This window comes from Protopterus annectens, chromosome 2.part0 (assembly GCF_019279795.1).
Source record: "Protopterus annectens isolate FY-2018-M chromosome 2.part0, PAN1.0, whole genome shotgun sequence".
In the NCBI taxonomy this organism is placed as follows: Eukaryota; Metazoa; Chordata; order Ceratodontiformes; family Protopteridae; genus Protopterus; species Protopterus annectens.
The window spans coordinates 68,643,798-68,670,798 of NC_056728.1; the positions used below are offsets into that span (position 1 = coordinate 68,643,798).

General features: G+C 42.8%; 1 protein-coding gene across 2 annotated transcripts in view; it reads right to left on the reverse strand.

Moving 5' to 3' along the window:
- Positions 1-27,001, reverse strand: part of CCHR2.PART0H21orf58 (chromosome chr2.part0 C21orf58 homolog) — a 198,829-nt gene that overhangs the window by 88,837 nt on the left and 82,991 nt on the right. The gene's annotated exons all lie outside the window — the stretch shown is intronic.

A 27,001-nucleotide genomic window follows, 5' to 3' on the forward strand; every position in this document is an offset into this window, starting at 1 on the left:
AAGGCTACAGGTTTCACTTCCACACCTTACCAGTAAAAAGAGGAATGCCAAACCTACCTCCAAATCAAAAAACAGAAGCTCTAAAACAGATAGCTCAATTAACAAAGATGAGAGCTGTGGAAAGAGTACCACTAACAGAACAGGGCAAAGGATTCTACTCCAGACTCTTCCTAGTACCAAGAAAAGAGAAAAGTTGGAGACCTATTCTCGACCTGTCCGTCTTAAACACATTCATCATTGTCCCAAAATTCAAAATGCTGACCCTACAGCAACTTCTTCCCATGCTGGGCAAGGAGTGTTGGCTGGTAACTCTAGATCTCAAGGAGGCATACCTGCACGTCCCCATACGACCAAATTGCAGAAGATACCTCAGATTTCTTGCAGGATCAGAGCATTATCAATTCTCAGCATTGCCCTTTGGCTTATCTACTGCGCCCAGAGTATTCACAAAATGCCTGGTATCAGTAATCGCTCATTGCAGGCTACAGGGAATTCAAATTTATCCATACCTGGACGACTGCCTGATACAAGCGGACAACAAAAGCAAGCTGACAAAAGACTTACAAAGAGTCATTTGCTTACTACAAGCCCTGGGATACACAGTCAATTTAAAAAAGTCAAGACTGATACCATCCCAAACAAGAACATTCTTGGGTGCGGAATTGGACACAGTAAAACAGATGGCATTCCTAACTGCAGAAAAACAAGAACAACTCCCTCTTTACTTCTTGGCATTAACAAAGCAGAACAAACTAACAGCAAGAAAAGTACTGCAGGCCTTGGGCTTCATGGCATCATGCATAATCCTGGTCCCCATGCCAGACTGCATATGAGAAAGCTACAGTGGTACCTAAAGAATTTATGGTCTCAACACAGGCACAGCTTAGAAACCGAAATCCCACTAATCCCATGCCTGAAACAAGAGTTCCTATGGTGGGCTCAAGCATGCCAGTCAAACCCAGGCTTGCCCTTCCACAACTTTCAAGCAAGCCAAACCATCACAACGGACGCCTCAGACCTAGGCTGGGGGGCACACATGCTGGACAAATGCATACAAGGATTATGGACTCCAGACCAGCTGCACCTGCACATAAATCAAAAAGAAATGCTGGCAGTAAAACTAGCAATCCAGAATTTCAGACCATTCCTCAAAGAAGGCCATTTAATGATAAGGACAGACAACACCACAGTCATGTGGTACATCAACAAACAGGGAGGCACTCACTCATACTCCCTATGCAGAATGACTCTGGACCTTTGGAATATGGCTCTGAGCTACAACATCCAGATACAGGCAATATTTGTACCGGGAAAAGAAAACATCCTAGCAGACATGTTAAGCAGAACTACCTCGGATGCTCACGAATGGATGCTACACCCGGACATCTTCAAGGCCATCACAAAGAAATGGGGAATGCCACAAATAGACCTATTCGCATCCCCACTCAATCACCAGCTCAAGAAATTCTGCACAAGGACATACCACCCACTAGCATGGAAGGTGGACTCTCTATCCTTCAGTTGGAAAGGCCTGACAGCATATGCATTTCCACCTCTTCCTTTGATGCACAAGGTACTACTGAAAATCAAAGAGGAACGTCCAAGGATAATTCTGATAGCCCCAAATTGGCCAAGACAACACTGGTATCCATTGCTGAGGAGCATGTCTCGGGGGAGAACGTGGACACTACCCCTGATGCCTTTGATGTTAACTCAGAACAACTACAACATCATGCATCCAAACTTAAAAACTCTGCAACTGACTGCCTGGAACATCACATAACAGCAACTAACCCAGATTTATCCCAAAGGGTGAAAGACATTATCCTTGAAGCCCGCAGACCTTCAACAAGAAGGAACTATGCAGGAAAATGGAAAAGGTTTGTCATTTGGAGTACTGAAAGAGGAAAAGATGTGTCAAAGATAGACATTGCTAACATCCTGGAGTACTTGGCAGAGTTTCTACATACAGGCCTGTCCTATTCCTCCATCAAGATACATGCATCAGCTATTTCTGCAGAATACAGCTTCGACCCCCTGTCTTCTCACATCCTCTACTCAGGCAGTTCCTCAGAGGAATCAAGAATGTAAAACCTCCTAGGAAACCACCATTACCAGCATGGGACTTGAACTTTGTGCTAGAAAAATTGACACTCCCTCCATTTGAACCAGCAGCAACAGCAGATCTTCAACACCTATCATGGAAAACTGCTTTCCTACTGGCAATTACTTCAGCAAGAAGGGTTTCGGAACTACAGGCCTTAATGGCAGTACAACCCTTCCTAATCTTCCATCAAGATAGAGTGTCCATGAGAACTAACCCTACATTTATGCCTAAGGTGGTATCCAGAGTGTCTCTAAACCAGGCAATCCACCTACCTACCTTCTTTCCCAAACCACAAAACAGGGGGGAAAGACTGCTGCATACCTTGGATGTACATAGACAGTTACGCTACTACCTGGACAGAACCAAAGGTAACAGAAAAACTGACCAGCTTTTAGTAGCCTATGCAACAGGAAGGGAAGGAAAAGCAATTTCCAAACAGACAATCTCTAAATGGATAGGAAATTGCATAAGATTCTGTTACTCCTACCATGGAAAGCAAATTCCACAGAACATAAGACCTCACTCTACAAGGGCTACAGCCACTACCACAGCTTTCTTAGGAGTGGCTACCAAGGACATTATTGAGGCGGCTACTTGGACCTCCGTGCATACATTTGCCAAGCATTACAACTTACCTCTATATTCTAGATCCCGAGCAGGGTTTGCCACTGCTGTCTTGCAAGGGATCCTAACTACACCATAATTCTTCTACGTCCTCCCTAGTTTGGCTATGGTATTCTACCCATTTGTTATGACTGCAGATGCATCCTTGAAGGACATAGTACAGTTTTGTACCTACCATAAATGTAGATGTCCGAACAGGATAGCATCTGCAGTCAGGATTACCCACCCTCCTTCCCCTCTGTGGTACTCCTAGGGTATTTACCCTCCTAATAGCTAGCTAGGGGGGGATCTCTTATGGTGTATTTGTTTGTATATATGTACATACATGCTTATTTTTTGTGTTTGCCTATTTTTTTTTGGAAACATTGGCATTTATCCAAAATTTAGTTTTCCAAGAGGGCAACTGGCATCTGGGGCAAGAAACACTGAGGAAAATGGCGCCGGCTGATGCCTTTATACCCGAAGACCAGGAGAGATGACGTCGGGTGAAGTGCGACACCAGCCGAGGCCAGACCCAGACTTTGGAATCCGGCCGACCGAAGGGCTGCCTGATGACAGGACAACCCATTTGTTATGACTGCAGATGCTATCCTGTTCGGACATCTACATTTATGGTAGGTACAAAACTGTACTTTACCATCTGTGGGCTCATGGGCTTGCGATTTCCAAACATCCGTCCCCGTTAATTGTGCTCACCCACCCCATGTGTTATATTCCACCCCTGTATGCGTCTTGTTTGTCTTGTCTGTTTACCTCCCAAACCTACCTCCCCAAATATACCTACTTCCTCTACCTCACATTCCACTCTCACCTGAAAAAAAAAAAGGGCAATCTGTTACCACAAAAAATTACTCCCCATACATACCTGCCCATTTCGCACACATGTCCGCTGGACATGTAAACTGATAATTATAATTGGCAGTACAACATACTTTGTTGTCCTCACCCCACTCTCAAGGGTGGAAGGTTTCAAATCTCTCTCCAAATTTCAAACATATGCACGGCTGTTACTGGTAAAGAAATGGGCAGCTATGTACCTTCCCTACACCCGTCCTGCACATCCTGAGCTGGTTTCCCTACTGTCTTTCCCTCTTTGTGCCCCCTTTTTCACCACTTTCCTATCTCCCCATTTTCATTTCTTTCTAAGAAATTAGTGCAGGGGTTAGCGGGAGTAAGCACTTTTAAGCAGTAGTTAGCGGGTTTGAGCGAGTTTGTGCATGTGTGCCTTTAGCTAAGCATTGCTAAGCATTGTGCAAACCCACGCAAACCCACATACAACTGCTTAAAAGTGCCTTAGTCACTCTGCATGTCAGGGCCCTTGTTCTGCTGAGCAGCAAAATAAAACATCTCTGTCAGTCTCGAACCCTGGACACACTACACTGCATGAAGTACCACTAAGCCACAGTACATATACAACAAATTGGTGCTGTAATAAATATATCATGCATTACAATGAGTGAATGTAAAGGGAAAATAGGAATGTCATAACACAAATCTTGTTCTATGGATCTTTACCAGCAGTTGTTGTGGAATTGCATGACATGACTGTGAAAAGAGAACCAGCCATTCTAGCAGGAAATAAAGTTACAGTAGCACTTTACAAACCCCACACAGTATCAGAGCAGGACAAACACTGGCATATTTGAATAGGCAGAGGCCATACTTCCCAACTGTGACTGCTTTTCAGGGATGTCCTTGATTCGTAAACAAATGTTAGCTGTGTCCCTCAGAATCCCTCTGAAAAGTACTGACGTTAGGCCGAAAAGTGGGGAATTACACTTAATGAATAATGTCAATAAGTAAGAGCACACACTGAATGCACGTCAGAAAAGGTGTATTAATACATATGCTCTGATTCTCTCACAGTCTCAACTTAATGTAATATATTACAGGTGTACGTCACTTATATGTACCTTTCCCTGAGGCTGTTCAAATATATACCTGAGTGTATCAGAGGCCTGGCAGAGGCATAAATACACAGGCATTTCAGCTTTTCTGCTGTTACACACTCTGCAAATAGCTTTGGAATGAGTCCCACAAGATTACCCTTATGTAGGAGTACAACACAGAAATATCAAAGGATGTAGCCATGTACTGGTAGCAACCAACTGTGACAATGCCATTGTTCCAGTGCAGAAAAGACCAGTGTGATGCACAGACAAAGAATAATAGGCTAACCTCTGGCTACCATGTGGATATGTCCACAAGTGGGAGCTACGCAGACAGACTACTTGCCTTGTTAGACTAACAGGTACACAGCAACCCTGTATGTTCAGCAAGATAAACATCACACAATAATATATAATGTTCTCTGTACTTCTGCACCCCTACCCAAAAGAACAATATACCTGTGTATTCAGGCTCTACCAAGGATGTAGGTAGGCATACTCAGTACTGAAATTTGTCCAGGTGTCTTGAGCAGCCTGTGCTAATGTCAACACAAATAAACAACAAACTGTTCAGAAGTGAGTTAATTAATATTTACATTATAGTAGTTCACAAACAGCTCATGTGCCAGAAGAATACATTGCAATAACTACTTTTGTATGGCAGTTAATTGTCTAATTAGAAAAGTAAGTACATACTCCCATGTATCCTGTGTAAGGATTTGGAGGGGTGAGTAAAATTCTACACTGACAAGTGTGCACTAGAAGCAGCAACATTCAGGTTTGAGTACAACATGCAAATCACTGACTACAACTTAGCTTCAGCTATAAGAAGTATACCACCCTTCTGGCTGGCACAATGGTGTCCACAACAAACAAGCATGGGCCCCACTTTGGAAAGCTGAAAGGGCTATGCCTACCTAACTTAGCATTTTATAGCAGTGGGCTGCTATGACAGTGAGTACTGCAATTACCACACAGCAGGCTGCATGCAATTAGTAAATGGTGGGCACCAATTGGTGCAGAGGCCATCACATGCACATGTGCAGATACCTAGAAAAGCAGGCTGTACTTGCTGTCCACACATGCAATAATCTCATTGCAGTGAGAGAGAGAGAGTGAGAGAGAGACAGAAGCAGAGACACAGACACAGACAAAGAGACAGAAACAGAGAGACACAGAAAAAGAAAGAGCAACAGCAACAGACAGAGAAAACACAAACCAAAAAAGAAAAAAAATTAAAAACAAAAAATTATTTCCTTTAAAAACAGACGGAACAGAGAAATACAAAGGAAAGGTATGCAACACATATGTATTTGCTGGCATGTAGTTGATGTTTTTGAAGAGTACTCTACATACTGTGAATCATCCATATGTGGCAGCAGTACGTATCTATATGTATCTGTACATATGCAGAGGGCAAGGGACATACTGTAACTGTTTATGAAGGGTGTATGTATATATATATATATATATATATATATATATATATATATATATATATATATACGTTGCTGAAGGTTGTTATGTGCATATTTCTATGTAGGTTGTAGTGTGTGGCAAAGAAAACAGCATGCAGTGCTGGTATATGACATATGGTGGTTAAACGCTGTGGGTATGCTCTGCCAGTTTTGCAGTGTTGCAGCCAGTGAGGCCTGCTAAAGCTACATGGGCTGAGGACACCTTCAATGCAGTCTGCACAACACTGTGCAATATTGTTACATAACTGTATATCTCACAACTGTCGCATAATTGATATTCCCACCATGAATAGTGGACTGTATATGTGCCTATATGTACATCTATATGTACAGCAATGGATGTTTATATGTATGTGTGTATGTACATATATATATATATATATATATATATATATATATATATATATATATATATATATATATATATATATATATATATATATATATAGAGAGAGGGAGAGAGACATGGGGCATACTTACTGTGACAGGTGCCTGGCGACCAAGGTATGGACTGAAGCTCATTGTTGACACTGCAGTGCCATCCCTTCTTGCCAGAACACTGTACCCATTAACTACCACATAGCTGGTAGTCTACCTAACACCGAAGGCGTGATAAGGGAACATGGGACACAGGTGGACAGTAGCCTCCCCTTTGATAATCACAGTGCCACACTAGTCATGTACTCTGTCTACATGATACACATCATCACAAAAGGTGTGTCATCTAGGGAAATATAGGTCAGTGTTCCACTCTACTCATCACACTTAAAATCCATTAGAGAGTACAATGCCCCATGTGGTATGTACCTCACATGACAACTACAGCAACTGGAAAGGCCACAGACATACCTCACAAAGAGTAATACCGGCCTCAAACAGATGCCCTATACAGACCGACTCACAAAACCACAGCTACACTGTGTTGCATACCGCCTACCCAGAGGTGACCTCTGCCTAACATACAGAGCTATGTCACACCCATAGCTGTTGGACATCCTCCACATAAACATATTACAATCCCTCCCAGATACATGCTCTAGGGCCCTAAACCTTGTCAGCTTACTAAACAGCACATGCTGGAGGCATAGAGTCCTAACTCAGAGACATGCCATACTCTGGAACAAACCACCTATCAATAGCAAACAAAGCTCCTCATTAGCAGTTGTCATAAATACTCCTGATGATTGTTTGGGAGATAGGAAATACACCCCGGAAATCACCTCTGTGGCTCTGGTTGGCAAGGGCAAGTGAAATTAAATTACATGTGTGTCAAAGGCCAGGGTAGCGTATGGCTAGGCTGCTGTAGGCCCTAGGGCTAATAGCGTATTACCTACCCATGACACGATGCACACACACATGTACTTAGTGAAATAATTGCTATGTGAGGTTGACTGAGTGTTATGGTGAATGTGTTGGTGAATGTGTGCAAGGTCTGTAAAGGTGTGATAGCTTAGTGTGAAATTGTTTCTGTCATGGTAGTTTGTGTCCTAGCTGTGATCCCAGCAAAAGATGTGTATGCTATTGCTAGGCAGAAAAAGCAGTATGGCATATGGTCTGACGTAGTCCCTTGTTGTCGACTGTGGTGTCCCATTGTAGGCTAAAGCAATACATGTATGCTTAGTGAGTGGTACTGCTGGTGAAGCCAACTCCCATATGAACTGTAGTACTACCTGAAGCTGTAGGCCTAAACAGTACAGTACGGTGTATGTTCACATTGCTTGGAAACACTGTTTTCTGTGTTCCCTGTAGTCCTCACAGATTACATACCTCATGCATAAGGTTTTGTAAGTAGTGACACACGGTACTGTATGGTACACAGGTAAAGCTCATCTGGGTTGGCATACATTTGTGTGTTGTATGTATGTCTGATGTGTGTGTAATTATGCCTGTACCATGCTCTTAGTCATATCTGTGTTACAGGGTATACGTGTGTATCTAGCAACATGTATAGTCTAGTACAGCAGTATGTCACCTATATTAACAACTGTGCACATATGTTAGGCAGGGGTTTGGCATCAAAGACTACTGTGGTATACTGGTAATACTGTAACTGTACTTTACATTCATTGCAATGGATGACATATTTCTTTATGTATTAGCTTGATATATACCCCCTGTGGCTAGGTGGTGCATTGTGTCACATACAGTGTGCCATGTACTGGTGTATAGTCTTACATACTGGCTTCTCTTTGCTGCTGTGCAGAACATGGTTTGATATATAGAGCGTGGCAGGCACTTGAACATGTGTATCCTCTGACAACCAATCGGATGCGAAATATGGCAGGTAATTGATATCTGTACTATAGGATGTTAAGTGTGCCACATGACTTGCTCACACATCTTGTTTTATTGTCTTCCAGGGGTATGTCCCACCAAAGAAACCCGTGTTATACAGCTGCAGAGGAAGCCGAAATACACAACAGCCTGGTGCAGCACTACACCCTGCTGTTCTCTAGAACCAGCCAGGACCAGCATGAGCGGACTGCACTTTGGCAAGATATCGTTCGTCAGGTAAATGACATAGGCATGCATAACCGGACATATGAGCAGGTACGCCATCACTGCAGTGATTTAATTAGACATGTCCGGCGGTGTGCGTCTGATATCCGTCGACAACAGCTTGCCACAGGTGGTGGGGTTGCCATTCATCCCCCATCACCAGAGTGGAGGAGCTGCTCCTAAGCATGGTGGCTTCTGACCAACCACAGGAACAGCAACTTACATGTGTCATCATGGAGGCCGGAGCCACCCAGCATGTTGACATGGAGCATGCAGGTAACATGACCTATCTGTAGACTACTGTTACCTGTATTGGTAGATTATGCATATGTGACATGTGTACTGTGTGTTTAGCAGTTGTGCTGCATAATGTTGTGAAATACTAATATTTGGAATATAATCTGTACGCATGTGACTGTCGACTGTTGTACTACTGTAGTTTAGCAAACTCACAGTAGCAATGGCACAGTTGTGGCCACTGACAAACTGTCTCATATTCTTGTAGGTCCCTCTGGTGTGACAACAAGGCAGTTGATGCTGGTGAGTGTGTTATAATTTTAATATTGCTAATGAAATGTGCATGTCATAGGTGAGGTGTAGGCCATGTACATGTTACACACCTACGCATAATGCTTGCTGTGCATGTTTGCTGTGAGACTATGTACATCTCAGTAATGACAGTAGCTGCCTCAATCACATGCAATACACAGAGCAGCACACACAATTGTGGCAACACCGTACTGGACATTGGATAGGCATAGTTGATGCACATGTACATAACATACACAACTTTGTCATACGCAGTACACCTTAACATGTTACACATAGCGTATCCAGACACCCGCTGTAAGGTCACACTTCAGTATCCCACATGTCATCCACACAGCACACATAATATACCTGAGGGGTAGAGGCCTATCATTGGACTGTGCGACACTCTTCAACACATAACACATTCATGTTAGTCAATGCTCCCTATTGGGCACCTTACAAACCCATGTAATGAGTGGCTGTGAGGCCAATCACTGAACAACAACACACATGCATCAAAGCCATGTATACTGTTATTAACACGGGATGTCTACACTCGCACTGCATGGTCTTGAGCAACAAACTTTCTGCATGCTGACATGTGTGATATGACTGTTTGCCTTGTGATACTGTAACCCACCTTCAACCACTATTAAGTATATTTTGAATTGGTGGTGGTGTGTGTGGGTATCTGCTGTAGTGAGGAGTGTATATGTGTGCATGTGTGCATGTCTGCATGTGTTCATGTGTGCATGCGTTCATGTGTTCATGTGTGCATGTGTGCATGTGTTCATGTGTTCATGTGTGCTGACATCATGTACAGGTCGTAAAAGTGTGTTTCCTGTCTCCCTCCCTCAGGTGCTGTGTTATGGCTGGTTCACTGCAGCAGGAAAACTGATGTCACTGAGCCATATAGTGGTAATGAAGATAGGTGTGTCGAGGCACAGGCGTGTTTGCCAGGGTCTGTCGTTGGGCCACCAATCGACAGTACACAGCTGTCCACCCCATCCATGCATACAGTCATACTGCCAATACATCCATCACCAATGCCCATAGCTGAGGGACAGCGTACTGTTGGCATTGGCCAGGACAGTGTGGTATCCATGGCACATGCATCCCAACACAGCAGCCATACTCAGATGTCTGGAAGGGTATCACATAGGCAGATGTCCAGGGGTTCTCGTAGGAGCATTGCTGCTCATCATGCCACTGGCAGATGTAACACAGGTCTGACAACGTCATGCATGTTCCAGGCTGTCATGGAGGCACAGGCACATATGGAACGGTACACCAGACAGGGACTAAGGGCACAGAGGGCCCATAACACCGCTGTCATTGACAGTATCCGTGACCTAGCAGGTGCCATCTGACATTACACCGAGGTCACTGATAGACGTTGGGGAGAGACATTAGATATTCTCCGCAATGTCATGTCCATGTGTCAGGACAGTGTGGGACAGTTGAGACATCGATGTGGATGTATGCCAGCAACATCAGCAGCTGGCAGTCATCGCGGACATCCCTCAAGCCACAGCCACTCCTGTAGTGCCAGTACCATCCCCAGCAATGTTGGGGGTGGGCTGTCCATAGAATGTCCTGGAAGACCACGTGCATTTGGCTCGGGACAGTCCCAGCAGGGATCTGTGTCCAGTGTATATCCATCCACCTCTGGGGATAGTACCCAGTCTGGCTTAGTGCCTGATAGTGTCAGTAGCACCCCCTGCCAGGCACAGGTACCGTATCCATGACCAGAGATGGTGATCTGTAAAGCCTCGCAGTTACATTCTGTGGCTGTCCCACAAATAGCTGTATATGGCAGCCACATGGTGGTACTGTGTGCATGCAGACACATACACATACTCCAGACACCTAGGGCTAACACATACCCACACACATTACAACAACATTGGCCCATTCCAGTATTCTTGCCCCTCACACACACACACACACACACACACACACACACACACACACACACACACACACACACACACACACATACATGTCAATTGGATGGCTCATTGTAGGCCTCTGGCGAACCAACAACACACCCTGTGCATATGATAAAACCTGTGCCACCTCCTGTCATCTGTAACATTGATGCAGGAACAGGCTACCATGGTGCTGATGCACAGGGTGTCTATATAGCAGTGTAGCAATGTTAGCATGTTGTCAGCTATAGAGTTTAATGATATGCTTGAAGGTGTAGCTGAGCAGGCATGATACATTAAAGGTATGATTGTCATTGTAGTGTTGTTTACACCAGTGTTGGTTCCAATTGTGTATTGTCCATCCACGTGCCACTTGGCTGATGTGTGCAGTATTGGCAGCATGTGTTAGAGAGTGGACAGTATGTGTGGGATGTGTGTAGCACAGATTTGCAGGTGTACAGTTGTGAACATGGTGGAGGTGCACTGTCTACATATACGTGCATAGTGGAAACATGGCCAGGGTGACATGCTCTGTATTACACAGTAACACTCCATAGTTTCTATTGGTGGCCAGTATGCATTGTACTACACACATTCTGGAACCTGACTACACATGTGTGTATGGCATGGTTTGACACTGTGCTGTGGGTGATACTGTTACTAGCTGTCATTGTTTTGCATTCCCGTGGTATACATCACTTCAACAGCCTGACCATAACCAATCGTTAGATGATGTCTTGACAACGGACACACAGATGTAGGATACACAGCAACATTTGGATCCTTCGGGTACTATACAATGCCAGTAACCACTGGTATTCACCTGCACCCATTACTGAGACCACTCCTGTTTGCCATATAGCTCTCTTAGCTACATGCAATCACAGTAGGGATATGTCCGTCCATGTCTGGTAATGCATACTGTGGCCTATAATGATTTCTCCAGATGACACACACATACTCCACAATGGTATCATACCAACAGATGTCTGTTGTCAAACCCATGCTGTAAAGCTATAAGCCAAACTAAGCATAGTCATCCCCCTTTAAGGAACATATTATCCCCACAGTACCACGTAGGTAGTAGCCACCAGCATGATGAACAGGTACCGATGTGTACATACAACCAAGTGTTATGTCATCTCTCCTTTGTTAATCACATTTCCAAAGGTATTTTGGAATCCCTTGGTGGATCACATAAGCAATAAGGGGTCTGCATGCATATCCACAGTTTGTTCTACACCTATGAATAGTCATCATGGACAGACTTTGCTGCATTTGAACAGGTCTGACATATACCTCGGCCATAAACCCTCACTCTCACATTCCAGTAGGAATCGTAAAGACTTTGTGTGACACAGATGACCTAGGCCAGGGATCACTGCAGTGGCTGGCCTTGTCACAAGCATACAGATGTGACCTAAGGTCTGGGAAGCAGCAGCACAGTCTGGCAAGGATGACAGCTGTGTTCTTGGAGAAAGCAGGGTTCCCACACATGCAATCATTGAGGTAACATGTACAGATATGTATATGACACACAGCTAGCTCGCATGTGCAATGCATACTGATTTGTCATACAGTGGTAAAAGCAAAACCCACAACACATTGACCAACAGTGTCACACACATACAGCACACACACTCACCAAGTGCAGGATTCATACCCCTACCTAACTGCTTCATGATACTAGAGAAATACACATTAACACGACGTGCTATGCACATTACTGTCAGTTCTCTTTTCCACAGGTATATTTGTAGGATGGTGACATCATCAGACTTGCCAAATGTTAGATTACCACTTTTGAGGTGTTTCACTACTCTCCTAAAAGGTTGTTTTTTCCCAAGGGGAACACACACATACACACAGTTACCAAGTGCAGGATTCAAACCCCTACTTAATTACTTCATGATACTAGAGAAGTACACCTTAACACAACATGCTATACGGATTACTGGAAGTATTATTTTCCACAGGTATATTTGTAGGATGGTGACATCATGCATCTGGAGCATTTTCTCCCTGGGCCTCCACTGAAAACAGGCTCTGTGGAACCTAGTCGGACTTTCCCGGTCAACAAATGATAAATAAATAAAAATCATCAGACTTGACAAAGGTTACATTACCACTTTTGAGGTGTTTCACTACTCTCCTAAAAGGTTGTTCCTTCCCAAGGGGAACACACACTCACTGGTGCCCAGTGCAGGATTCAAACCCCTACCTAATTACTTCATAATACTAGAGGAGTACGCATTAACACAACGTGCTATACAAATTACTGGGAGTTTAATTTTCCACAGGTATATTTGTAGGATGCTGACATCATCAGAGTTGACAAAGGTTAGATTACCACTTTTGAGGTGTTTCACTACTCTCCTAAAAGGATGCTCCTTCCCACGGGGAACACACACAGTTGCCCAGTGCAGGATTCAAACCCCTACCTAACTACTTCATGATACTAGAGAAGTACACATTAACATGACACGCTATACATATTACTGTGAGTTTTCTTTTCCACAGGTATATTTGTAGGATGGTGAAATCATCAGACTATACGAAGTGTGTTACATTAGGTGACATTAGATGGCCTACATTGAAGGAATGTCTAAACACTTTGGCCATGTGATCATCAAAGGTAAGTTTACTATCTACCTGTGTCCCCAGGGACATAATTACTTTCTCCGTACATGCTGGATTACCACCTATGTGGTACGTTGTGTGCACTTTGTATTACCCACAGGGGATGACTATGCATTCTTTGCAATTCAGCTTGAGGGCATTGTTTTGACACCTGGTATCTGTCTCTGTAAGACACTTCTGGAGGATGTCTGTGTCAGCTGTACAGTCAATTATGGACCACAGTTTCCAGTCATCTGCAAATCTGTTCAGCCTTACACCTGCCGTGCTTGCCTGTACCTCTGAGCAGTATCGACTGAACAGGTGGGGTCCCAGGACCAAGACCTGTGTGATGCCATTTGTGACTGGCTTAGAGTTTGACATGGCACCCGCAACTATGAACATGTGTGTTTGATCTGTGAGCCACTTGGCCACCCATCCTGTGACATAGCTGTTCATGTTCAAGCTGGTACACTTGTCCATAATGACGGAGTGGGGAATGGTGTGGTAAGCCCTTAGTGAGGTCCATGTGGGCTGTGTGGACTACTTTCACCTCCATCTATGTTCATGGTAATGGTTTTAAATACGTCAACTAGGTTTGGGAGCCAGGCTATGCCTTTAACAAGGCGAAGTTGTGTAGAGTCCAGTGTCTGGAGATCTCCAATGTCTCAGTGTATGGGTTCCATGATGATTTGTTCAATAGCTCTGTAGACCAGGCTGAGTACACATGTTGGGCAATGGTTTCCAGGTTCTGTTTTGGCACACCCTTTGTGGAGCTGGATGACTGTTAGTGTATGCCATTCTTTGGGTACATAGCCTGTGATATGCTTGAGTCTGGACAGTGAATATAGGTGAGGGTGTAGTTCCTTGTGGGCCTAGTGTAAGACGCAGCCTGGGACAACTTACAGTCACATTGATGCTATGTTCTTAGCTTTGGTGAGGGCTGTCTTTACCTGCATGTCCGTGACATCTGTGTCTCTGCATCCTTCTGTGATAGACACAGGCCCTTTTGGGGGTGTTGGGGGGAGTTTACACTGCACTTGTCCCCCTGGGTGTGGGCAATGAAAGTTGGTTTGGTGTATGTCATTACTTTTTTCAGTAGCTGACAGCATATTTGGAAGTTGTCACCTACATGTCCGATATAGCTACAGAAGGCTTTGTGGTTGTTATTCTTACATTCCTTGGCAATTTGTCTTTAGAAACTGTGCTTGGATTATTTTATGAGCGATCATTGTTTCATCCTAATAATGATCAGTGATGCCTTTCCTTTAGTGAAGTTGGCTCTGTCAGGTGTTAATTTCCTCCTTCTGTTGTCTAGCTTATTTATGGGCAATGACCACCAGATTGTTTTCTTATTTTTGGAGGGGTGCATCTTGGTTTTATTTGTGATGTTTCGATCCATGCATCCCTGTAGATGCTCATAGGATGCACTTGTAAATGATTTGGCAGATTGTATACCATTATCCTATAGCAAGAGGGCTTTGGAACTTTCCACTTTGGTCTTGGGAAGTGTGCAGTTTGCTTTTGCAAATGTCTTCACAGTGGTTTCATTGACTGGGTGTGGGGCGGGATGTGGATGTCCAGTGTGATTACTTAATGATGTGATATTACCAGCGAGGGGTTTATCTCTGTTGTGGAACACTGGTACCCCATGATGGTGATGATCATGTCCAGTATGTTGATACCTCTAGTGGGCATGCTGACCAGCTGTTCCAGGGTGTTAGAGTTTCTTAACTCTAGGACACATTGGGCAAAGGATGTTGTATACGAGTAATTCATCCACTCATTGTTTTGGTAGTTGTAATCTCCTCATATAATGGTGTTTGATAGGACCTTTATATTTGCCGCTGTTCTCCAGAATACTGAGTGAGGTTCCTGAGACAAGGTACATGATCTGTAGCAGGCTACAATCTGATGGGCAGCTTTGCCCAATGTTAGTTGCACTTGCATGGTCTCCAAGGCCTCATGCTGTGGCAGTAACCTGGAGGTGTGGATATCCATAAGGTAAATGGTTACACCACTTCCTTTTGTATTTCACTCGTGGTCTTGTGTCCAAAGGTCAGGGTGATTGTGAGTGTTTTACATGGATCATATCCAACAGCTGCATGTTTGACATAGCTTTGGATGTTACGCAGTGAACACCTCTGTGTAGGCGATATGCAAGGGAGTACGGATGGAGCATTTTGTGATAGGTATTGCTGCTGGCTTTCCAGTTGTTGTAGTTGTCTTGTGAGGCACATAGCAACAGTGGTGTTGTACTCTTTTATAGTTCTAGTGAGTGGTGAGTAGAGGGGAACAATGTCCTCTTTTATTCTGCATGAGACACATTTTGTGATGAGGTGTGCCACATAAGAGGGTTTCCTGACTACTGTGGGAATGTGCTTATCACAGTTGTATCCACTGTCCACCCGTGACCCAGGGTCTCTTGTCACACACACATAAAGTGTGAGTTATACTACCACCTATATTGTAGTTCTTGGCTACAGAGATTTTAACAAAGGTGATGATAATGCACCTTTTGGCATTGAGCTACAGCCCATGGCTTGGACAACAGCCATCTGTCTCAGTGAGGCCCTTTTGTAGGATGTCCACATCTTTAGTGTTTACAATGATGGCTCCTAGTTTGCAGTCCTCTGGAAACTTCAGTAGCCACATAACTTCCATGTTAATGTTTACTTCAGGGAAGTAGATACTACACAGCCTGGGAAGTTATCTAGTCCCATGGCTGCTGTGATACTGGCTTTGCAGAGTGTTTTCTACCTGTGCAGCCGTGATGACAGCAACTTTGCAGTCTTTTATTTTATTTTATTTTTATTTTACATTTGTTGACTGGGCTAGTCCAGCTGGATACATGTCCATTTTCAGTGGAGGCCCGAGGAGAAAAGCTCCGCTAACATACTACTAAAAACTATTCATCTAAGTAGTAATAATAATATTAAAAGCTCACACTGAAGAATAATAATAAAAAACACACTATAATCATACAAAAAATAACAAATGTCATTGAAGAGGGGTAAAAAAGTAAAGTTAGAGAAAGCAGATGGGTAGTCATTTACGAGATCAGAAAAAGTGAAAACCTTAGTGAGTATGTAAGAAAAGGAAAAAAAAATGCCTAGTGCACTCAGACATGGTGAGTAAATACTCTGGAGAGACAGAGTTAGGAAATTAAGAAGAGAAGGTTAGCTTAAAGAGTCAAATAAGCTGTTTAGTCAGGGTTATTGCAGGAGCATAGCCAGTGGTTAGTGAGAAATAGTTTTAAGTTAGTTTTGAATAGTGGGAGTGATGTTATGGTAGTAAGGTCTTGTGGTAGTAGATTCCATATTTTGCCAACAGAATTAGAAAATATAGTGTCTCCAGCTATGTTATTTGAAAAGGAAGTATGAATCAGCATTCTGTTAGAGGAGCGCAGTTTCCCCAGATTATTGTATGATTTAATGAGGGAGGAGAGCATTGGAGTGTTGTCAGGGTGGTATAGGGCTTTATGGGCCATTGTAAGTTGGTAGAATTGTATCAGGTGAGGTAATTCCAGCCAGCCTAGTTCTTTGAGATTGAGACAGTGATGAGTCCTGTATGGAGAGTTTGTAGCAAATCTGGCAATGTGGTTAAATGCTGTAGCTAGTTTGTTAAGATTATACTTAGAAAGATTAGTGTATATGGGGGAGGCATATAATAAGGTAGAGATTAAGTGAGTTCTAGCTATAGTGGTTCTGGCTTCAGGAGTCAGAAAAGATTTGATTCTATAGAGAGATCCTAGTTTTTTGTTAGTGGATTTTACGGTGGAGTTTATGTGAGAGTCAAATTTTAGTTGGTTATCAATTGTAATTCCTAAGAGTTTGGTGCTGTGATCAGGAGAGATTAGCGTACCATTATTAGATGTAAGTGAGAAATTAAAGGAGGGAGATAAGTGGGAGGGTGCAAAAAGCAGAAGTTTAGTTTTATTTGGGTTAAGGAGGAGACAGTGGTTAGAGAACCATTGCTCTATAGTGGTGAAGGCTTTTTGTGTGAGGAAATGAAGTTCAGTTTGGTTGGAACCAGAGCAAATGATGGTAGTGTCGTCTGCATATTGAATGCAAGTTGTATCTGGGGTAGCTAGGTGAAGGTCATTTATGAAAATGGAAAACAGTAGTAGACCTAAGATAGAGCCTTGAGGGACACCTATAGAGGTGGGGAGGAGGTCAGAAAGTTGGTTATTCCAAAGAACAGCTTGTTTTCGGTTTTCCAGATAGGATGTGAACCAGTTTATAGCTAGGTAGTCAAGAGAGAGGGACTTCAATCGGTGGATTAGAAGTTGATGATTGACCATGTCAAAGGCTTTGGACAGGTCTACGAAGAATGCTGAGGAAAGGATATTTTTGTTGCAGTTATTATTGATACAGTCAGTAAAGGATAGTAAGGCTGTGGTAGTACTATGGAATGGCCTAAAACCATGCTGGCAGTCAGCTAGAAGATTGTGACAAAGTAGATGGGTAAGTAATTGTTTGTGTAGGAATTTCTCCATAATTTTTGCAAGTGGAGATAGTAAAGCTATGGGGCGGAAGTTGGAAAACTCAATAGAGTTTCCACCTTTGAAAAGAGGAATGATGTGTGAGATTTTCCAGAGCGATGGAATAGTGCCTTCTTCTATGGTTCTATTAATCAGTATGGAGATGGGGTAGGCAATGGCTTTTGCTTCAATTTGCAGGTATTCAGCTGGTAGTTTATCAGCTGAGGGGGTGGAAGGTTTTAATTTCTGTAACAGGGCAGAGATATATGAAGTGGGTATAGGTTTGAGGTGGAAAGGGGGGGGTCGAGGTAGGAGTGGGTAGTTTGGAGGTATCAGGGTTTTGTTGATTAGCTAGATTAAGTATAGCAGAAGTAAAGAAAGTATTGAAGGTATTAGCTGTTTGCCTTGGGCAATCAGGGTTAGAACCTGAAGGATTAGGTATTGCTACTTTTCCAGGGGATATTAGTGCATTGATAGAAGACCAGAATTTTTGTGATAGGTGAGGGGATGATTGATGCAGTTGAGTATAAAAGTTCTTTTTATCTTGTAGAATAGCTTTTTTGTCATATTTCTTTGCTGTCTAAAAGATTGGTGGTCAGTTGGGTTTTTTGTGTTACGCCATTTTGCCCAGGTTTTATTTCTACTAAGGATTAGCTTCCTAGTATTTTTTGAGAGCCATGGGGCTGTTTTAGTTTTCATTCTAATGGATCGTGTTGGAGCATGATGTTCTAGGATTGCCAGGAAGGTGGTATTAAAGTAATTAACTGCTTCATTAATAGGGAGAGACCTAAGAGGTGACCAATTGCATTGCTTAAGTTCAGTTTGAAACAATTTAGGGTCAACATTTTTTTTGCTGAGAGATGATCTGACTAATGTAGGAATAGTACAATTACTTTTATGTCTGATAATATATGTTAGAGAGTGGTCACTAAGGTCATCTGGGAGGATTCCTGTAGTGTAGTCTTCCATTATAGACATGTGCTCTTTCATGGGTGAGAGGGGGGTAAAGTTAACACTGATCCTATCTGCCAGGATGTTGCCAATATCAGTTGGCTCTGTACATTTAGTGCCATTGCGCTGTAAGTCAGAACAGATCTGAGTGCAACCATGACATGGACCTGTCTGTTGGGCAGAGATCTCCTGCGTAGACAGTATGCAACTGAGTACAGCTTGGGTTACATTCATTCTTGTTGCATGGGGCAACTGTTTGAGGCCAGTGATCCTCTTGTTAAGGTTCTTCATTGTTCTTTCTAGTTGCTTAACGTGCCTAGTCAGATTCCTCACAAGTGTGTTGTGGTAGTCTCTGACAGGTCTGATGACTGCTGAGTAGTGGCAACCTCCTTTGACCTACATGCACAGACCTTGGCAGTTTGTATGTACACATAGCAGGATTTTCAGACCACTTTGTGAATGTGTTTCTGGAAGTAGAGATGACTATACACATTTGTCCATAGATCCCTTATCATCACATCCATATTTAGCCTAAGTGTGTGAGCATGCCCAGTATGACCTTTCAGTATCTTCCTGCCTGACATTTGCTTCGTTTGTTTAAGTGTGTGAGCATGCCCAGTATGACCTTTCAGTATGATGCAGAATGAAATCCACTACATTTGTTGGAGTGTGTGAGTACGCATAGTATACACATTTATACCATATGTGTATGGTAAATCAAGGTGTATTTTTACAGCAGGGCTCACCTTTGTGTCATAGATCAACAGGGATCATGCTGTGCCTGCAGGGCTTCCATGATGCACTTTGCATAGACCTATCAACATTTCTACATACAGGGAGGACAGCTATTCTTTGTACATTTCTAACTGTGGGTACACCGGATTGTTACTGTAGGTGTACATAGGATGTGGGTTTCACCTGACACTTATACACATTTGCTGTGCCTGCACTGCTATGTACAGGACACCATTACAGTCTGTACTGTTGCCTATCGTACTGGCTTGAGGCATACTAGTGTACTACATGTCCTAGCGTCCATTGCAACATATATTAGCTTGCGACTTCATAGCCTACACAGCCCACATCACAACGCCTGGCCTGATGTTCTCTGTCTGCATAGGCATGTGGGTGAGGTTACCCATTTGCCTCATTAGGGGCATGATACAGCATTGCTTTGTGTTTGCATTAGTGTACAACTGTCCTGCTGTGTCTGTACCACTATAATGCAATCATGGCTTAGTGGTTCAGTACTGTGACTATAGTGCTCAGTATTCTGGGTTCAAGCCCTGTCACTGCTTTTTATTTTCATGCTGGCCGGACCAGACTGCTTAAGGTACAGTAAAGCAGATATGAGCATGTTTAACTGACTTTGGCCAACCTTGGCCAACATTGCATAAGCAATTTTGTTTACATATACTAGATATTGGTAAAAGCTGCTTAGCACTGCTTTATATTGCTTAAAACATGGCAGTCATGCCTCAGGTGGTGCTGCAGGGCTGCCCATGTTGGATGCACATACTACACTCCCTATACATGTTTGGAAACAGGTAGTGTCAAGTTAGGCATCCCTTTTATTTTATGTGCGAGTCAGTGAGAGGTATCATTTCCAGGGTTCCTACTGTGCCAGTGTATGTGCTATGCATTGCCTCTTTGCCAAGGACAAGGCATACTGGGCACGCCTCCTTCTGCCTACTGGGGCAGGCTCAGGTTCTTCCTCCCCTGAGTCATGCTGTGCCTGTGTAGGCCTTGGCAATGGTGGGGGGCTGTTTGGCCCTGCCCCATGCTGTTCCTGCTGCAGCTGTTTTCGCAGGATCATATTGTGTAGTATGGCATATACTATAACAATTTGGGTACATGTAGTTGGTGAGTACTGCAAGGCTCCACCAGATGTGTCCAGGCACCGGAACCGTGACTTGAGCATCCCAAACACATGCTCGATTACATTTCATGTTTGTGCGTGTGCCTCATTATGGAGTTCTTGTTCAGGTGTGTGTGCATTTCTGATGGGTGTCATCAGCCACGGCTCCAGTGTGTATCCAGCATCCCCCACTAGGTGACCATCAGGGATGTCCCCATTTGCAAATGTCTGGTACAGCTGTGACAGATGCCAGATATGGGAATCGTGGTAGCTTCCAGGGCAGCCAGCACACACATTCAGTATTATGCCCTGGGCATCGTACATGACCTGGCAGTTGATGGAGTGGAAGCCCTTGCGGTTGATGTAGGCCCTACCCTGCTCATCAGCTGGTGCTATGATGTGTATATGTGTGCAGTCAATTGCACCCACTACCTCAGGGTATTCCGCTATTTGCTGGAAGAGACACATATTGCTGGCCAATACCCTACAGGAATTGGGGAAATATACATGATCACTGACATGTGCTGATATGGCATTCAGGAACTCGTGCAGTACCCTTGATGCTGATGCCTGTGAAATCCCCATCATATCACCAGTTGGTCTCTGGAAGGTACCTGTTGCTAGTATTCTTAGGCCAACACATACCTTGGTTTCCACTGGGATGGGTTCCCCTCTGTTGGTTCTGTGTGTGAGGAGTGGACTGCACAGCTCAACAATTTGCTGCAGGAGCTCTCTGTCCACTCTATAGCGCTCCACTATCTCCAGCTCATGAAGCCCCTGGTAGGTTACCCTGGGTCTGTACACTCTTCTCCATCTCCTCACTGTGGGTTGCTCAGCAGCATTCGCAATGGCACCACCCTCAGCATCTTGCACATGTTGCCTTGTAACAGCAATGGCAGTCCCTAACATTTTTATGTCTCAGTTTAAGCTTTTTAAGTTTTCACTTCTCTTTGTTGACCGCAGTGTTGCAGTGTTTCTGAGAAAAACATGGGGTAATGTTGTTTGCAGAGTTTTAGGTGCTGGGCTGGGCTGGGCTAGTGTACTGCCTGTGTAATTGGCTGATTCTGATTGATTTCACCTGGCAGCTCTGCTAGTTCTCCTTGGTTAACTTCCTATTACTTCCTTTCCTTCCCTTTCCCATTTCTGTTTCCACAGGGGACAGTGCCGAGTAAACATGCTCACACGCGCGTACACAGGCTTAGGCGGGTGCACATTCGTGTGTACTAGCTTAGACGGCCTTACACAGGCTTACATGGGCCCACACCTGCGCACACAGGCTTAGACGGGTTTACATGCATGCATACAGTGTAAGCAGCTTTGCAAGAAACTTTACTGATAGCCACGGCGTACACCTTCAGTTTCTTGATTTCAGTTTAGACAACTGTAGACACACCTCTTTTAGTCCTGAGTAACTCACAGCAACCACATGCCACTCTGCTCCAATAAGCTTACAGTATTTTTCATACATACCCCCTCATGATGTCACCCATGTCCTACTCTGTTACTCCCCTTTTCCTACTCTTACACTCTAGGGACATGGTTCACATAGCAGGAAATATTGGGATTCACTATCCTTATCCTCATTTGCATAGGATTGCCTACTAATGCTTAGTTACATCTCTCGGACTGAGCTTCCCCCCTTAGCAACCTCTACTCAGTAGCCATGTTGTCTTCAGCCTGCCATTCCCTTGCATGGCAAATTAATATTTTGAATAAAATCCCTATTTGTGGCTTTTATTTTTTGGTTTTCTGGTTCTTAGAACGCAGCACGTTTGCGCGGCACTGCGCTAAAAAAAATAATATTATTTCTTTTATTTTGCAACGGAAAAAAATGCCAATGGCCATATATTTGGCCATTGGCATGCTTCCTCAACTGAATGCATCCTTTATTTGAAGCTGTCACGGCTCCGTTTTGCTATTTGCAGAACGGTACTCAGTTGACAACTGAGTAAATTTCTGCAAATAACACTACTCTTACTCGGACAGGTTAGTGTTTCCTGGATCGCAAATTTACCTCATTTGCATAGCTTTCAGCAGCAAATGAGGTAATTTGCATATCCTAACCCTGTCCGTGTAAGAGTCGTTTTAGGAGCTCTCTTGCACGCCCCTGTCGGCTGTTCCTGGATCGCTCGGCAGACATGTTGGCTGCATGGAGTCTTACTCTAGTCCGGCCCTATGTCTTTACTAAGTAGTAACAAGATACATAAGAATTATGAAAATAAAATGTCCTACACTAGGTCAGTTTTGCAAAAGCAATAAAAAATAAGTAATTTGTTACAGTGTGTAACAAAGTAAGTCATTTTGCTACAGTGCATAAAATATGACGAATGCTGTACAAATGAAAATAATGCATGAGATGAAACAAAGCCACAACAATGATTCATTTGTGGGTACAGTAACTGCTGAAAACATTCATAGTGTGCAAAACTGTTCGTAGGTTCATAGGTAAGTACTAGGCTATCTGCCCAAGGGCATTTATAAGCCTAGCCAGAGTGTGTTGGCTTTCGCCACCCCCTTGGATTAATTCCCTGTGCCTCTGACCAGCAGAGCCATTAGTTTCCTGCGCCTCTGTCCAGCAGAGCCACTGCAGTGATCCCTGGAGTAAAGTTTCTGTTACCCCTATAATTTGGAACAAGAAGAACCTCAAAATAAATAATCAAAATATGATGCTTAAACTAAATAATGGCATAAAACGCAACATGGTGTCTGCTCAAACAGCAGTGCAGCACGTAGTGCTGTCACCTCACCGTAAGAAGTTCACTGGTTCAGTTGCTGGCTGGGGTGCCTTCTATGTGGAGTCTGCATGTTCTTGTATTTGCATGTTTTTTGTGGGTGGTCTGGTTTCCTCCCACATTCCAAAGACATGATGTAGGTGGAAGCAACAGACACCACTGATCAGCTAAAACAATCAGAAATATACTTGTGGCAGTCTTTTGTCCCTTGCTGATCAAGTGAGCCACAAATATCCCCATGTAACATTTAACTTTTTGCTGCAAATGCCAGAGAGTTAAGGCTAGCAGCACCAAGGATTGAACAAGTAATGATATGCCAAGAGAGCAGAATTTTAAAAACTGGAAAGACAGATAAAATAACTTTATATTTTCCACCACTGTAGCATACCAGACAAATTTCTTCTTAGTCCATATGTTAAGCTCATGGGGAAACCTAGCAACAGACATCTAGCCAAGACTTTCCAAGTTATTTAAAGCCAAAGAAAGACAGGGGGACAGTCCCCTAGCAACATACTCTGTAGTATGGACCAAACCACGAGTTACATTTCTGTTGTTGTTCTGTGTCCCTCGGTTGCATCCTGAGCCACAAGAATCTCATTGTAGCTACAAATACCTAGGATATCATGCAGGAAGCAAAAGAAGGAACTGTAATGATGTGTGAAAAAGGCAGGTCTTTGTGCTGGTAACTTGAGAATGAAGACAGATAAAATGCCCTTCTAAATGTTATGCCACTGTGGATACTAGAGAATCCCCTAAAAATGATGATGAGTTCAAATTACTGAATAAAGATTGACAAAGTATTGTCATTTTACCTAAGAATTAGAATGAGTCTTCAGGATTTACTCAAATTAAAAAATAAGGTCTGAATTCTAAATGTTCTTAATTCTTGCTATTAGTTTAGAAGATTTCTGTATAATACTGCCAACAAAACTTCACTTGATGAGGCCCACTAAGTGCATCAAGTATAATGGGGTGGCACAGTGGTGCAGTGGTTAACATTCTTGACTCACAACAAGAGGTTCTCTGGTTCGATTCTCAGCTGGGGTGCTTTCTGTGTGTAGTCTGCATGTCCTACCTGTGTTCGAGTGGGTTTCCTCTGGGTACTCTGGTTTCCTCCCACATTCCAAAGACATGCATCTGTAGCATTTCTCCCTGGGCCTCCATTGAAAATAGGCTCTGTCCTAGTCAGATATTCCCAGTCAACAAATGTTGAATAAAAAAATAAATAAAATAAACACAAATTCCAAACTAGAGAAAATTAATTAAGCAAACAATAATGCAAGATAGAAGGGAGTCTTTGGGGAAATAACAGACTGCTTTGGTGGAGGACCTCTCCACCCATGGAAGGTCCATTATTTCCGCTATAATGACAAGCATCATTACATTGAGAAAACTGGCCATCTGTTAAATTAAGTTTGCATTTGTTTTATTAGTAATATGTACATTTCTTTTCTGTTTTTGATGTAAAAATAAGTCCTCCACCTATTTTTCATAGCCGCTTAGGATATGTAATTGCAGATGGAGGACATATTTTACATCAAAAATATATATATAGCTTGGATCTGATGAAGCTCTGACAAGAGCAAAACTTGTTTTAACTTAATAAACCATGGTTTAAACGAGCGACACCAACTTGAATCCTCTTTTCTTATTTTTAGTAAGACTGCAAAGTGATCTTTGACACGGCTCTTACATAAGAAGTTATGACAACAGTCTATTTTAGTAATTCATATGCGTATATTATTCCTGCACCAGTTTTCCCTTTTTGACTTTTTCATATATATATATATATATATATATATATATATATATATGTGTGTGTGTGTGTGTGTACATACATATATATATATATATATATATATATATATATATATATATATATATATATCTCTATATCTATCTCCGTATCTATACATATATATATATATATATATATATTGTGTGTGTATATATATATATATATATATATATATATATATATATATATATATATATATATATATACATACACATATATACATGTGTGTATATATATATATATATATATATATATATATATATATATATGTAAATATATATGGTTTACTATTGAATTGGCAAAATGCCTGTGCTCAACTGGCATGTGGTCAAAAGGCACTTTTCCATGGGCAGAATGCCAAACCAGAAAAGATTGACTATACTAGAGCGAATGGGTAGTGTAGGTCGATTATCTGAGTTCAGCATTGTGAACAGAGATCGCTGTTCAGTGAGGAACATGAAATTAACCAATTTCCTCACTGCAGCACAATATATATATAATTTATGCATTTAATGTGCAGATACACACGCGCACGAACGTGCGCGCGGACACACACACACACACACACACACACACACACACACACACACACACACACAATTAGTTTAATATATATGCACATAGACAGACTAAGAAACACAGAGGTAGACAGTCAGTCACATATATGCAGAGAGCAGACACTCTCTCTCTCCCTCTCACAAGCACACATACGTACATGCACAAACACATGCTCACACACGTACACACAAGCACAAGCACCTAGACACACATGTACCCAGCAAGTACAGCCACTTTCTTGACAGTCTACACCACACATGTCTAATGGTAATCAAATAAATGGAAGAAAATAACATAGAGTGCAAAGCAGTGCAGCTCCTCCCCTAAAATGCTTATCACCCTTCTGTGATTTTGTAGAATGTCCTTGATTTTAACTCATACTTTTGCTGTGTCAGTTAAAATTTGTTTGCTTTTCTAGTAAATCTATGGACTATTGTCCAGCATTCTTGAACAAAGAAGTTCACATGCATACACTCTCTCTCTCTCGTCACATACACACACACATACTCGCAACGCTCATCCACACACACACACACACACACACACACACACACACACACACACACACACACACACACACACACACACACACACACAAACACACACACTCGCAACACTCACACACACACACACACACACACACACACACACACACACACACACACACACACACACACACACACACACACACACACACACTCTCTCTAACACACACATTCACTAACTTTCTCTCTCTCTCTCACACACACACAAACACACACAAATATAAACACACACACGCATACACACACCCACACACACACACACACACACACACACACACAACCTTCTAATGCAGTTAACTGCATTAGTTTATTTTTTTCTCACACTCGCTAAATGCTGGTTTTTAAGTGCCACACATAGAATGGGGAAATGTAAAACATTTATTTGCTTTTTGGTCAAAACC